This window comes from Tubulanus polymorphus, chromosome 3 (genome assembly GCF_964204645.1).
Source record: "Tubulanus polymorphus chromosome 3, tnTubPoly1.2, whole genome shotgun sequence".
NCBI lineage: Eukaryota > Metazoa > Nemertea > Palaeonemertea > Tubulaniformes > Tubulanidae > Tubulanus > Tubulanus polymorphus.
Window position 1 is genome coordinate 24,821,791 of NC_134027.1, and position 13,373 is coordinate 24,835,163.

General features: G+C 42.8%; 1 protein-coding gene across 1 annotated transcript in view; it reads right to left on the reverse strand.

Moving 5' to 3' along the window:
- The window catches only part of LOC141902372 (uncharacterized), a 44,255-nt gene that overhangs the window by 22,636 nt on the left and 8,246 nt on the right, over positions 1 to 13,373 (reverse strand). The window lies entirely within an intron of this gene.

A 13,373-nucleotide genomic window follows, 5' to 3' on the forward strand; every position in this document is an offset into this window, starting at 1 on the left:
TTCAAAATCAAACCCCCTGTTTCGCTCCCGGCAGGTGTGGTGGGTCTGTACGGGACACTCAATCAAAAAATCAAACGAAATTTACCAGCCAAATAAATAACAGGGAAATTCCCTATTTTAAGATCAAAAGAATGGCATTTTCATTGAATTTGAGTTAGATTGGGCGAATTTTCTCTCAGAAAATGTTGGCGTTAAGCGAGCAGTGGAATTAAAAATAACGGCGCTACGACGGACTTTGACTGCAATCCAGATTCTCGGAGCGTAATTCGAAAATGCTTTGCCGCCGAAGGTATCCAAGACGTAGCCCAGTTCATTTAGGCCGATGATACGATTCCCGTACCCCAATCGTCGATAAGGCTTAACAAAAATGATACCTTGTTTCTCCGCAGCAGCAAGGACAATTTTTGTAAAATATAACAAAATTTATAATCAGTTCATTTCTATAACTGCTGGGTCTGTTACGGTAAAATTGATGACGATTTTGATAAAAGGAATGTACAGGGTAGATAGGAGATTGGCGGCTGGCCGGGTCAACTTTAAAGCTAAGCAGAGCTGAGAAACAAGGTATCGATTTTTTCAGCCTAAGTCTTTCTTTTTCCCCGATCTCGTCAACGTCGTCGGATTATGGTAGTTTCTAATCGCTTTCATCGGCAACAACGAGACCCGAACGAACGAACGACCGACCGAATATTGAAACAGATTCCGTTTCGCTAATTGAAGCGTTGATTAGAGACTGTAAGAGGATTAGTCGCCCGACTTTACGAATACAATACGTATTTAGCGAGGGTTTTTTTCTCGTAGGCATCAGCAGGGAAACGTAGATTCATCGGCGCCGGCGCAAGAATTAAAACTGTCGCTTAATTCTAATAAAGAAACCGACCGACCGTGTTGTTTTTGCGTAACTCTTGTTTCTTGTTTTTCTTGTTTCATGTTTTTGATAGTATAATTTACAGCTTCATGTAAAACTTGCGGAATCAATCCAGTCCAACAGGGTGGCCACATTTATTTGACTTGCTTTATATTTTCTCTGACTGATCATTCCGAGACATGTACAATGTTTTTCTCTTATCTACGTATGTCGATTTAGAATTGTCTCAAGCCGAAAAATTCTGATCGACAACGATGAACTATCGGGGTGGCCACTTTTATTCGACTTGCTTTGCCCCAGAAATTGCTCCGACTATTTCCTGACACGCGCGTTGTTTTCACTGACTAGATCGTCTGCTAAGAATCAAATCAATTAACACAATCAAATACGTAAGACACAAACAGAGTGTTTGATTTTACGCGCGATCTAGCAAAAAATTTCCACGACTTTCCCCAGATTTTTGGCTCTTTTAAAAAAGTTGACTTTCCCTGATTTCCGATAAGTGGCCACCCAGTCCAAGTTAAAGCTTGTCCGCTTATCCTAATTACCTGTTCTGCAATTTATGGATGCGGTCCTCTGCTGCGTTGTGCGCGCAGTCATGAAACAAGGAAAAAGCCGTGTTCGCACTACATTATCTAGAATGCGAATTGGTCCCGATTTTTTTTTTGAATGGAAAAGAAAATCTAAATTAACCAAAAAAAATCAATCTGGGTGTATATTTCAAAACTGCATTGTTCGGTTTGTAAATAGAAACTTTAATTGCCTGTCAATCACAGTGTCGCTCGCATGTAGCTGAACTAGCAGAACCGCTGATCTAAAAAAACGTATGGGAATATGCAGCACTCGTTTGGTCAGTTATGAATTGGTCCGCTCCAGGTACGGGTCAAATTAGAACAAACTCACTCAGCGAACATGGATCCGAAGGCTAGAACGCTGCTTTGAGTACAACAAGCGAGGATGGACGAATGGACTATGAGTTAATTTCGTGCGATTAACACACGATATGTTTGCGCAGTTTTAAGCCATTAACGGACACGACGTACTGTCATCAGCCGTGAGACCAATGAGAGCAGTGAGACCAGTGAGAGTACTAAACGACAGATTCTACTGAACAATTCGATCGCCCTTAACACTCAACCAACAATAACTGATTGCCAGCGTCTGTATGGAAGCACATGTAGCATTAATGTTTATATAAAAATGGCAGCAGAGACTGTTTACTGACTGGGTTCTCTTACACGGTGGCTGTTTACTGACTGGGCTCTCTTACAGTCTGGGGCCGTTTATTGACAGGGTTCTCTATTGCAGGGCCGTTTATTGACAGGGTTCTCTATTGCAGGGCCGTTTATTGACAGGGTTCTCTATTGCAGGGCCGTTTATTGACAGGGTTCTCTATTGCAGGGCTGTTTATTGCCAGGGTTCTCTGCTGCAGTGCTGTTTATTGACAGGGTTCTCTACTGCAGGGCTGTTTATTGCCAGGGTTCTCTGCTCCAGGGCTGTTCATTGACAGGGTTCTCTGCTGCAGGGCTGTTTATCGACAGGGTTCTCTACCGGTTCTCTATACCCATGAGTAATGGTATTATACACGCACAATAGTAATAGTTAATTTGCGCCGATATTTGTGCGCTATTGATGCCATTAGCGAAATTTCAATAGCATTGAAATAAGATTGTTACGGAGGAAGTGCAATAAGTGATTCATTAATAGTTAACGCGAATTATCGGTGTTTTGAAAATAAATATTCTACAAGCTCCGGTGCTAGGTATGAAATTATAAAACCTCTTATACACAGTATACATATCGATAGATCGTAAGGACCAGGCAAAGGCGGAAAAGTTGAAAATATTGTTCCGTTTGAAAAGAAATCCCGAGTTGATATTCGAGCTTAGAGCTTACATCCGAGAGGTTTCAAATTATGCCCCTTTTCTTGGAGGGTATATTATTGATGTTTTAATGGGTATAGTAAAACCAATAGAACGATCAATAAGTTCTCTATGCTAGCACTACAGCGTTAGCCCGCTCGAATACCAATATTTGTGGCACTAATTTCGTCCAGGGATTGAAAAGAAATTTGCATATTAATTCGCATATCAATTTGCATATTGATGACAACAATTCGACCGTCCATTCACGGAGTAGGTCGGATGCGTGACGTGAATGCTGGAAGAACTTGTGAAAATTTGATGATTTGAATATCGAGTTAAATTCTAAATTGCTTTGGGTGATTGCAGCTAATAATGGTCAGAGTGTGGGGGGGGGGAGAAGTGGCTCAAAAATTGGATAAAAACTATAGTTAACAACAAATTTTCAACTGACACTATGTCATCCACAGGTTAACTGCAACTTTTGAGCAGCCCCAGGATGTCAATGTCAGCTAGGTTGATTAGTTCACTCAAGACGGCTTAGTAAGGTAACAATTAACCCAACAGCACTAAAGTCGCCCGTATCCGCCCTGACTATTACTCCTCAAGCCGCCTGTATCCACCCTGACTATTACTCCTCAAGCCGCCCGTATCCACCCTGACTATGACTCCTCAAGCCGCCCGAATCCGCCCTGACTATTACTCCTCAAGCCGCCCGTATCCACCCTGACTATTACTCCTCAATCCGCCCGAATCCGCCCTGACTATTACTCCTCAAGCCGCCCGAATCCGCCCCGGCACTTCTTCCATATGCTGCACAAAAACGGTTATAGTGGGATTCGAACCCAACAGCTTATGATAAACTAGACATCTAAGTCCTCGAAAATACCGAACAGAAATCAACATCCTCCTATTTCAATTTCTCGAGTATTTCGAGTTCGAACATGACACATCTGAGCGCTCATTTCAAATCAAAGTAAATTTGGATGAATTTTGGGGGGGCCAAAAGGGCACGATTTTTGATGGCCCACCTCATCAACTTGGATGAACTTGGATTTTACCTTGAATGCTTAAACAAAGCGAAGTGAGTCGCTTCCGGAACCGGTTGCAATTCAGACGAAATGATTTGACCGGTGCTGAAATTTGTGCTGAACTCTTTCTTTAAAAATTCACTTAAAAACAGACCGATGTCAACATTATTTCCATCCTCTGGATCAGACTTCCATGGATCACAAAAAAAAAAACAATCGAATTCTCAAACGACTGCGTTTTAAAAAATTCGTATTTTATTACATATATTTCGGACGTATGAGAAAAAAAAAAACGTTTCGAAAAAATGTTTCGATGCACATCAATTCAACCGATCAAATACATACGGTCGCGCGATAAAATTAAAACCCGCTACGTGTAGAAAATTTAAAAGATTAAGAATTCAAAACGAAATCTGGAAAAAATATTCTAAATCTAAAAAAGCAATGCTTCTGATTCAATCTAGAGAACATCATTAGGCGTAAGAGGGGGGGGGGGGGGTTATATATGCGCAGTCCGACCCACGGAAAAGAACAGGAACTGAATTTCCCTTCGATATAAACGAAAAATTCTGTAAATTCGACCGCCGATCACTTTATCTGTACTATATCTATAAAATAAATAACAGGGTCAATCCTCATTTTAGGAGCAAAAAAAACCTCGTATCATGATTTCTATGTAGGCTTTACATTATTTGTTTGTTTGTTTGGCTTTACGTCGTTTGGATCTTGGTTTCCCAAGACTAACCCTATTGGATTATTACCAAAAAATGTGCAGCAAAATTTTTTCCCTACCTATTTACACTAATTAATTGTGGAAAAAATTTGACTGGAAGCAAACACACTGGCCAAGGTAATAATTAATTAGTTGTTGGTTATTTCTTCGTAGCTGATGACGGTCCCTTCAGAAGGAATGTCGTTTAACTTACGATCTTCGTTCTAAATATGGATCTAATTTTCATCTTTTGAATTTCTATTCATGCTGTCACCATCAATTCAATGGGGGAAATTCTACGCATACGCGCGCGCTTTATTTGATCATTTCAACTGAAGCGACTTATGAGTCTAACTTACGGCCAGATACGACTAGTTTCTTTAATTTCTATTCATAATTCATTATGTAATGGGTATGTCAATACATGCAAAATGATAAATAAATTGGTAAACGCCATCATTTTCATATCCCAATTACAGTATACTCAACTCCGTTTCTGAATTCGGTAAACGCCTAATTGGGTAAAAAAAAAATCTTGGTCCCAACTGTACTGATTTAGGCGTAGTCTGATGTACAACTAACAAGGTGTTTCTCAAAAAAAGAGCGACTTTTAAAAGAGTTTCTGACATTTCGCTCAAATTAAAGGAGTTTCAAGCATTTTCTGTTTTGACGGAGTTTTTAAGGAATCAAAGAGACGTATGGACCCTGTAAAATGAATAAAAAGAGAGGCATATAGTGGGTTTTAAATCTTAATAGCTTCTACGGGCTGTTCAAGTATTTAAGGAGAATTTCAATATATACAATGACCCACAAGTCGATGATTTGATGAAAACTTCAAGTACCGACGAAAAAATAAACCAATTTCGTGTATGGACTCGGTAAAATGAATAAAAAGAGAGGTATACAGTGGGTTTTAATCTTATCAGCTTCTACGGGCTATTCAAGTATTTACGGAGAATTTCAATATATACAATGACCCACAAGATTTGATGATTTGATGAAAGCATCAAGTACCGACTAAAAAATAAAACATTTTGAGTATGGACTCGGTAAAATGAATAAAAAGAGAGGTATACAGTAGGTTTTAATCTTATTAGCTTCTACGGGCTATTCATTTACAGAAAATTTCAATATATACAATGACCCATAAGTCGATGAAAGCATCAAGTACCGACGAAAAATTTCATATGAACCCTGTGTCCTCGCTAAAATGCTCGGCGCGTTTCACCGAAATTCTCCGAGTCTCAGCAGCTGCGCGATTTTCCACGGACGGACTGACATCCAGACGGACGGTCGACCCGAGGGGGGGAGAGAACGTAATCTAGTATTTATGACGGAAGCGAGCAAACGTTTATATCGCCGTGTTTACAGTAATAACCAGCCGGCAAATGCCATGACTACACCGGCGAAATCACTCCAAATTGTCAACGATTAATCGTTATTCAAACAATTCGAATTCATATAAACGCACACACGCACTCGCACGCAAACACACGTCAACGCGAATGGACGGTTAGCAAACGAAGCATCGCCGTTATTATATAAATTACCTCTTCTATAGTGTTGATGATAATTCATCATCGGCGTGGAGCTATTTTCCACTCACCCCACCCCCATCAAGAAGGAGTTACCCCCTTTTCTATCCCGCCAGAATCAAAGCTAACCACCTTTCTATCCCACAATGGAGCTATCCACCCCTTTCGATCACACCATGGAGCTATCCTTCCTTTCCCTTTTCTAACCCATCTTTCATGCCATATAGCTATCCCCTCTCTTTATTATCATGTAGCTATCCTATCCTATCTCTCCCACGCTATGGAACTATCCCCCTTATTTTCTTATCATTCATTCATCATGGAACTAACCCATCTCACCCATACTACGGAGCTATCCCCTTTTTTCCATTTCACTGAGCTATCATCTATCTACCCTGCCACGGAGCTATTCCCTTTCTCCCTTATCACGGAGCTATCCTCTCTCCCCTGCCATGAAGCTATCCCCTTCCCTCCCTTATGATGGAGCCGTACATCCTTTCATTTAACATTTCCTTCAGTCAATGGCTGATTCATCTAGTTCGACGACAAGTGAACTTATTTTGTATGAATTCAGTGGTGAAGATCAACTATCGATACAAAAAAAATTACACAGCCACTTATCACCTGATGATTGATCGACGTTCGAAATTACCGAGAAAATGAGTCGAATTTGTCTCGATCACGTTCAAAGACACGTTATTTCGTCGTCGATCGCAACAATGGATGGGTTTCTGTATGCATAGGTATGAGGTATCCGCGACGAGGTGTCGGTCAAGGTCGGGTGGTCCGCAATAACATCCGACTCCGAGGTAAAATCGTTTTCGAATTTCAAGCGTTTTTGCGCGACGGATCCGGCCGACGACGACGACGCTTTCAAAATCGACTGCGGCCGGAGAATTCTCGACCGATCGACGGAATCCGTTTGCGCGGTCGACGGCGATTCCTCGACGACCGTTTGAGCGCCGTCTAGCGACAGCGTCGAGTTGACGGTGCTGACGGACGGAAGACGCGAACACGATTGACGCGCGTGTCGGTCGCTCGCCGCGGTGGCGCGATCTTTCAACGATCCCGAAATCGAAGCCAGTCGTCCGCGATGCGTCCGCGCGCGACTCGTTTCGGCAGACGTCGACGCGTCGTCGTCGTCGCGATGTATACAACGCCCGAGGCACGTGACGTAAAAAAAGTCGCTGAACACGCGTCGGAATTGACCGGTGCGAAAACCGTGCATCGCCGCGTTCAACAACGACTTCGACAGAATCCACGCGAAGAAGAACAGGTAGTAGGTGTTCGCGGACGTCCGCTCGTCGGCGTAGACGCAGACGCCGCAGTGCAGGAACAAATACACGAAAAACGGCAGGTAGAACACGACGACGGCGACCATATCGGCTTGAGTCAGACGGACGACCGTCACGATGGCGCCGAAGTCGTGTCGCGTCATGTTTCGCACGATCGACGTCGTGCGCAGCTTCGCGCGAATACGCGCCGAAACGCGGTGTATCTTGACGTGCAGTAAACACGCGCCGACGAACGCCGCGCCGCAAATCGCGAAAACGACGACGAAATACGCCGTCGGGTAATAATCGAAAAATCGACACGTCAACGAAAACATGTCCGACCAGCGGTGGCCGTAACGAACGAAGTCGTAGTTCGGCGGGTATTTCACGTCGTTGTTGAAGCCCATGATCGGCACGAAGCCGACGACAAACGCCAGATTCCACGCGAGCACCAACGCCATCGCGACCAGTTTCTTGTCGATGTACGCGCGGTACGCGGTCGGAAAGACGAGCCGCGCGAAACAATCCGCGCTGAGCGCGAGCAGCGTCAACGACGACACGATCATCGACGTGAAGAAAAGGCTCTCGCCGAGGAAACAGTTGACGCCGTTCGCGCCGTACGCGCGCAACGACGCGTAGATCGGTAGCCGCGCGACGCCGTAGAAACCGGCGACCGTGTCGGCGACGCACAAGCTGCGCACGTAGATCAGCGTCGGGTCTTTGTCGCCGGCGCGCGCGAATTTCGACGCCAGCAAGATCACGGCGTTCGCCGCGATCACCATCACGCCGATTATCACGGCGAGGATCAACGCCAGAAAGTCCAAATTGTTCACGCGAAACGGCGACGGCGAATCGGCAGTCGCGGCGATTAACGGGAGACTCGTCGCCGCGAGTGACGTCGAGTTTCGCGCGCTTTTATCGACGTCGTCGAAATTCGATAGCGACAAATTTTCCGCGGCGAGCGTCGAATTTAAGAAGATCGTCGACACAATTTCAGAAGGTATGGATGTGGATTGTTGAAGCGTCGAACTCGTCAAGTTCGGAAAGTATCCTGTAAGCGTGGAAGGTGTTGAACTAGTCGAATTCTGAAAGTATCCGACAAGTGTCGAAGGTGTTGAATTGGTCGAATTCTGGGGATGCGTCCGCGTCCAAGTTTGCGAACTTCTATCGTCGTTCTCATCAGCGGAGAAATACTCAGTAATATTTAACGAGGACGGTGTTGCTAGCTCGAGGCGATCGCGCGGTGACCGAGTGGAATTACGGCCGGTCGTGTGATTCGACATCGAGGAACGCTAAACGTAGTATCATCGCGCAGTCCGACGACATTGTGGGTCCGTGCGCGATCTAAAACCGGAATCGCCAGTGGTATGAAAGTGTAATCCAGTTACTATTAGCCAGTGGTATGAAAGTGTAATCCTGTTACTGTTAGCCAGTGGTGTGGAAGTGTAATCCTGTTACAAGGAGCCACTGCTATTGAAGTGTAATCCTATTACTAGTAGCCAGTGGTATGAAAGTGTAATCCTGTTACTGTTAGCCAGTGGTATGGAAGTGTAATCCTGTTACAAGGAGCCACTGCTATTGAAGTGTAATCCTATTACTAGTAGCCAGTGGTATGAAAGTGTAATCCTGTTACTGTTAGCCAGTGGTATGGAAGTGTAATCCTGTTACTGTTAGCCAGTGGTATGAAAGTGTAATCCTGTTACTGTTAGCCAGTGGTATGAAAGTGTAATCCTGTTACTGTTAGCCAGTGGTATGAAAGTGTTATCCTGTTACTGTTAGCCAGTGGCATGGAAGTGTAATCCTGTTACTGTTAGCCAGTGGTATCGAAGTGTAATCCTGTTACTGTTAGCCAGTGGTATCGAAGTGTAATCCTGTTACTGTTAGCCAGTGGTATGGAAGTGTAATCCTGTTACTATTAGCCAGTGGTGTGGAAGTGTAATCCTGTTACTGTTAGCCAGTGGTATGGAAGTGTAATCCTGTTACTGTTAGCCGGCGATATGAAATACAACGTGAACAATGTGTAATCCCATTATGACAACTGTTGTTCATTTGGTTGATGGAAATAAAAACACCACAGCTGAAACTCACTACAGAAAACTCAAACAGCAGCAGTAGCAGCATCAGCAGCAGCAGTAGCAGCAGCAGCAGGTGACAACAGACTGAAATTATTTAGTCCATCACGAATGTTTCCACATTCTTACACCAATTATCAGAAGAGAATTTCTGACATTTCAATCAGTCACACGTCTGTGTTTTTCACTTATTTCGCAAAATGTTTTTTGTTGAAACTATCATCGCAGCTGGTTCCCGATGCTGCTATATCCGTTTTTGAACCGGTTCGAAACACGTCAAATTTCAAAAGTAAATTCGTACGAAATTAGTTTTTACTTCCTTTCATATTTATCCTCGTTGAGTCACAAACATAGAATTTATAACGCTGAATTCCCAAAACCGGGTAATTACGGTAAATAGTAAAACCATTGAACTATTGTAACAGTTACGTTAGAAACACTGAACTGACTGTCGGCGTAATTACTGTAAAAACTACCTAATCACTGTAAATAGTTAGAACTGCTGAGTTAACCACCAGAAATTACTGTAAACAGTAACAACCACTGAATTCAACGCTCGAAATTACTGTAAATAGTTACAATCACTGAATTCACCACCAGAAACTACTGCAAATAGTCACAACCACTGAATTCACTGCCAAAAAAATTACCGTAAACAATTACAACTACTGAATTCATTGTATTTAGTTCGCGTAAATATTTACAACACGACAGAACTTAAATTGCCGCAAATTCATCCGTTCACGAAAACGAACTTCCATCACAAAATTTACAAAATAACTTTAATTTTGAACCTTGGAACGTAAACACTGGCGGCGGCGACGGTTATTGTAAACGTAAATCCGATAGATCCGACTGCTATCGACGATCGAGCACCGTAACTGCGAATGCTCGTGTGCGTTATCTCGACATGCATGAAATAATAATCAGCAGATATCGCCGGCGCTACGCGGTATGTCGCGTCGTCATCGCCGTACCGCTACCAGGTGTTGATGCATCGAACCCGCCGATATCCGCTAAAAACTAAACGGCTCTCATTAAATATTCCATTTGTCGGCGCGAACGCTTTTTTCTCTACTTTTTTTTTTTAAAGAAAAATAAATTTTTCGGCGAATTTCCGAACAGCCGGTGCGGACGGCGCGAACGAGTTCTCTAGATACGGAGTTAATTTCGTAGCAGGTGTATTTAATGTCGCCGGTCGGGTATTATTAGCCGAGTGCGCGCGTGCGTGCGCGGCACGAGTGCGACGACAATGAATTAGTAATGAGAATAACGGCGAGTTCAGATGAAATTGGCAAAACGACTCAATTAACAATTAATTAAACCGCTCGATTCGCAATACAAACACACCAGTTAACGCTTCATTTACCGCGGAGATCGGCGCAAACTTCGTAAATCCCCCCAATGACATCATCCAGGGTCTCTACAAAATCAGTCGTTCTCGGATATAAGGAGTTCGGAAGGAGATGATTTCGAAATGACACCGACAGAAACGTTTTTGAGGAATCGTTTACAATGTTGTTATAGAATATGATAGGGTAATTCAGGGGAGGGGGAGGCGCACTTTTATGTAAATGGGGACACCTCCATAAAATAATCATCATCTAAAGACCCTCCTACATAAGATGGCAGCTTACATTAATCTCCCAATGACATCATCAAATTGCGTAATAATTTCTTGCTCTGTAGGCCTCCTACCTAAGATGGCAACTTTATAATTATCCCAATGACATCATTTATTAATTTGGATCCTACTAAAATAATGATGGTTGCTTCAATTATTATTCCCCCAATGACATCATCAAATTGTGTAGTAATTGTTTGATCTATAGACCGTCTGATGCAAGATTCCTCACAAGACATAATTCCCCCAATGACATCATCAAATTGTGTAGTAATTGTTTGATCTATAGACCGTCTGATGCAAGATTCCTCACAAGACATAATTCCCCCCAATGACATCATCAAATTGTGTAGTAATTGTTTGATCTATAGACCGTCTGATGCAAGATTCCTCACAAGACATAATTCCCCCAATGACATCATCAAATTGTGTAGTAATTGTTTGATCTATAGACCGTCTGATGCAAGATTCCTCACAAGACATAATTCCCCCAATGACATCATCAAATTGTGTAGTAATTGTTTGATCTATAGACCGTCTGATGCAAGATTCCTCACAAGACATAATTCCCCCAATGACATCATCGAATTGCTGAGTAATTTGTTCGGTAGACTTTTACTCACTCGCTGATTTATTCATTGATCGAGTAACTCTGCGTCTGCCTGCGTTCAGTTAACACAGATACAGAAATAACTCAGGCACGAGAATGACGGAGATGATGTAATGCGCGGATGCAGAGAGACAGACAGACGCAGAGAGACAGCCGACGCTGACAGACAGCGAACGTCAACGCGATAACGAATCTACGACGCATTATATTTCCGGTTTAATAGAGAATTACGGAGCACGCGAACGAAAAAAAAAGAAGAAACGTCACCGTTATCACGCGTGCGCTGACTAACAGCCGAGCAGACGGGTCTAATGGGTTTTTAAATCGTCGTGTTTCGAATACGACAGACATGTCTTGACTGTAGTCACGCCCAATCACTACAGACTTTCTCATTCACCTCGACGAACGGGTAAAGTCGCGTAAAAGTCGCACCGAGGCGAAAGTCGGCACTAATCAGAACATTCAGCGAGTCAAAAGCCTTTTTCGTAAATCCAGAATTCCAGGGGCGTGGTTTCATAAACCGGTATCGAAGTTATCCGTAGGGATAACTCTTAAATCTGGGTAACAACCACCGTAGTAACGACGAGAAACCACGGTTATAGCTGATGAATTTCGAAATGTTCCCCGGGACTATTTTTTGCTTCCACATCTACGAAACCCGGTCATGGTATTTTCCTAATAAACGAAAAGCCATGAAAATACACGATCCCAACTTGAATTTGCGCGTAAAGACACCAGATCGCGATAAAATTTGTCAATGCTGCCACTTTCCCGAAAAACCTACTGTCGAGGAGGATACAGGAATGAATAACGCCTCAATTAAAATACGTAAAAGTTGACACTTTTTAAATGTCATTCAATACACAACTAATTTAGGAACTAAACCGAAAATCTGACTTTTCCGAAAAACTCAGTCGAGAACGCAAGAATAACGATATAATTGAAATACGCTGCTTTTTACGCCACTGTGTCACCGGACGACAAAATGCTAATCATTTTCCCAGTCTAATCAAGACGATGATCACCTCGCGTCGCTTTGACTGCCCTGGAATCGACTTGCCTCGGAGCGGAATATTAATTGCTTCCGCGAAAGCCGAGGCCAGCGCAGTGTTTTTAAGGTTTTTGATTTTCGATGAAATCGGGCCTCGGGCTTTGCGTTCATTATAGACGAAATAATAGATACTGTCGCTGTATGTGTATCATTGAAATCATTCTAACTATATTTAAAACTATAGAAAAAGAAGAGAAAATTCTTTTGTTTCAGAACTTGAAGATCTAAAATTCTTAGAAAACACCTTAAGCCATTCGAAATCTACAAAAATCTCAGCGGTATATTTCAGACAAGCTGCTTTGTTTTTTTTCAAATACGACGTCCCCAGTGACTGGACTTGTCGCAGAAAGAGAACAAGGTATCAAGGCAAATCACAATGCGCCATCTATACCGCTTACAAGTTACAACGCAGACTGGCTGAAATTTTATTACTGAATAGGACCATTTTCTTCTCCTCAGAAATAAGAACACTTTCTCCTATCAAATAGTATCATGTTCTACTGAGAAATAGGGACATTTTCTACGACAAAATAGGGCAATCTTCTTTTCAGAACTAGGAACACTTTCCACTACAAAATAGGACCATTCTCTACTCAGGAATCTGAACACTTTCCACTACAAAATAGGATCAATTTCTACTCAGGAACAATTCTCCTCAGAAATAAGAACACTTTCTCCTATCAAATAGTATCATGTTCTACTGAGAAATAGGGACATTTTCTACGACAAAATAG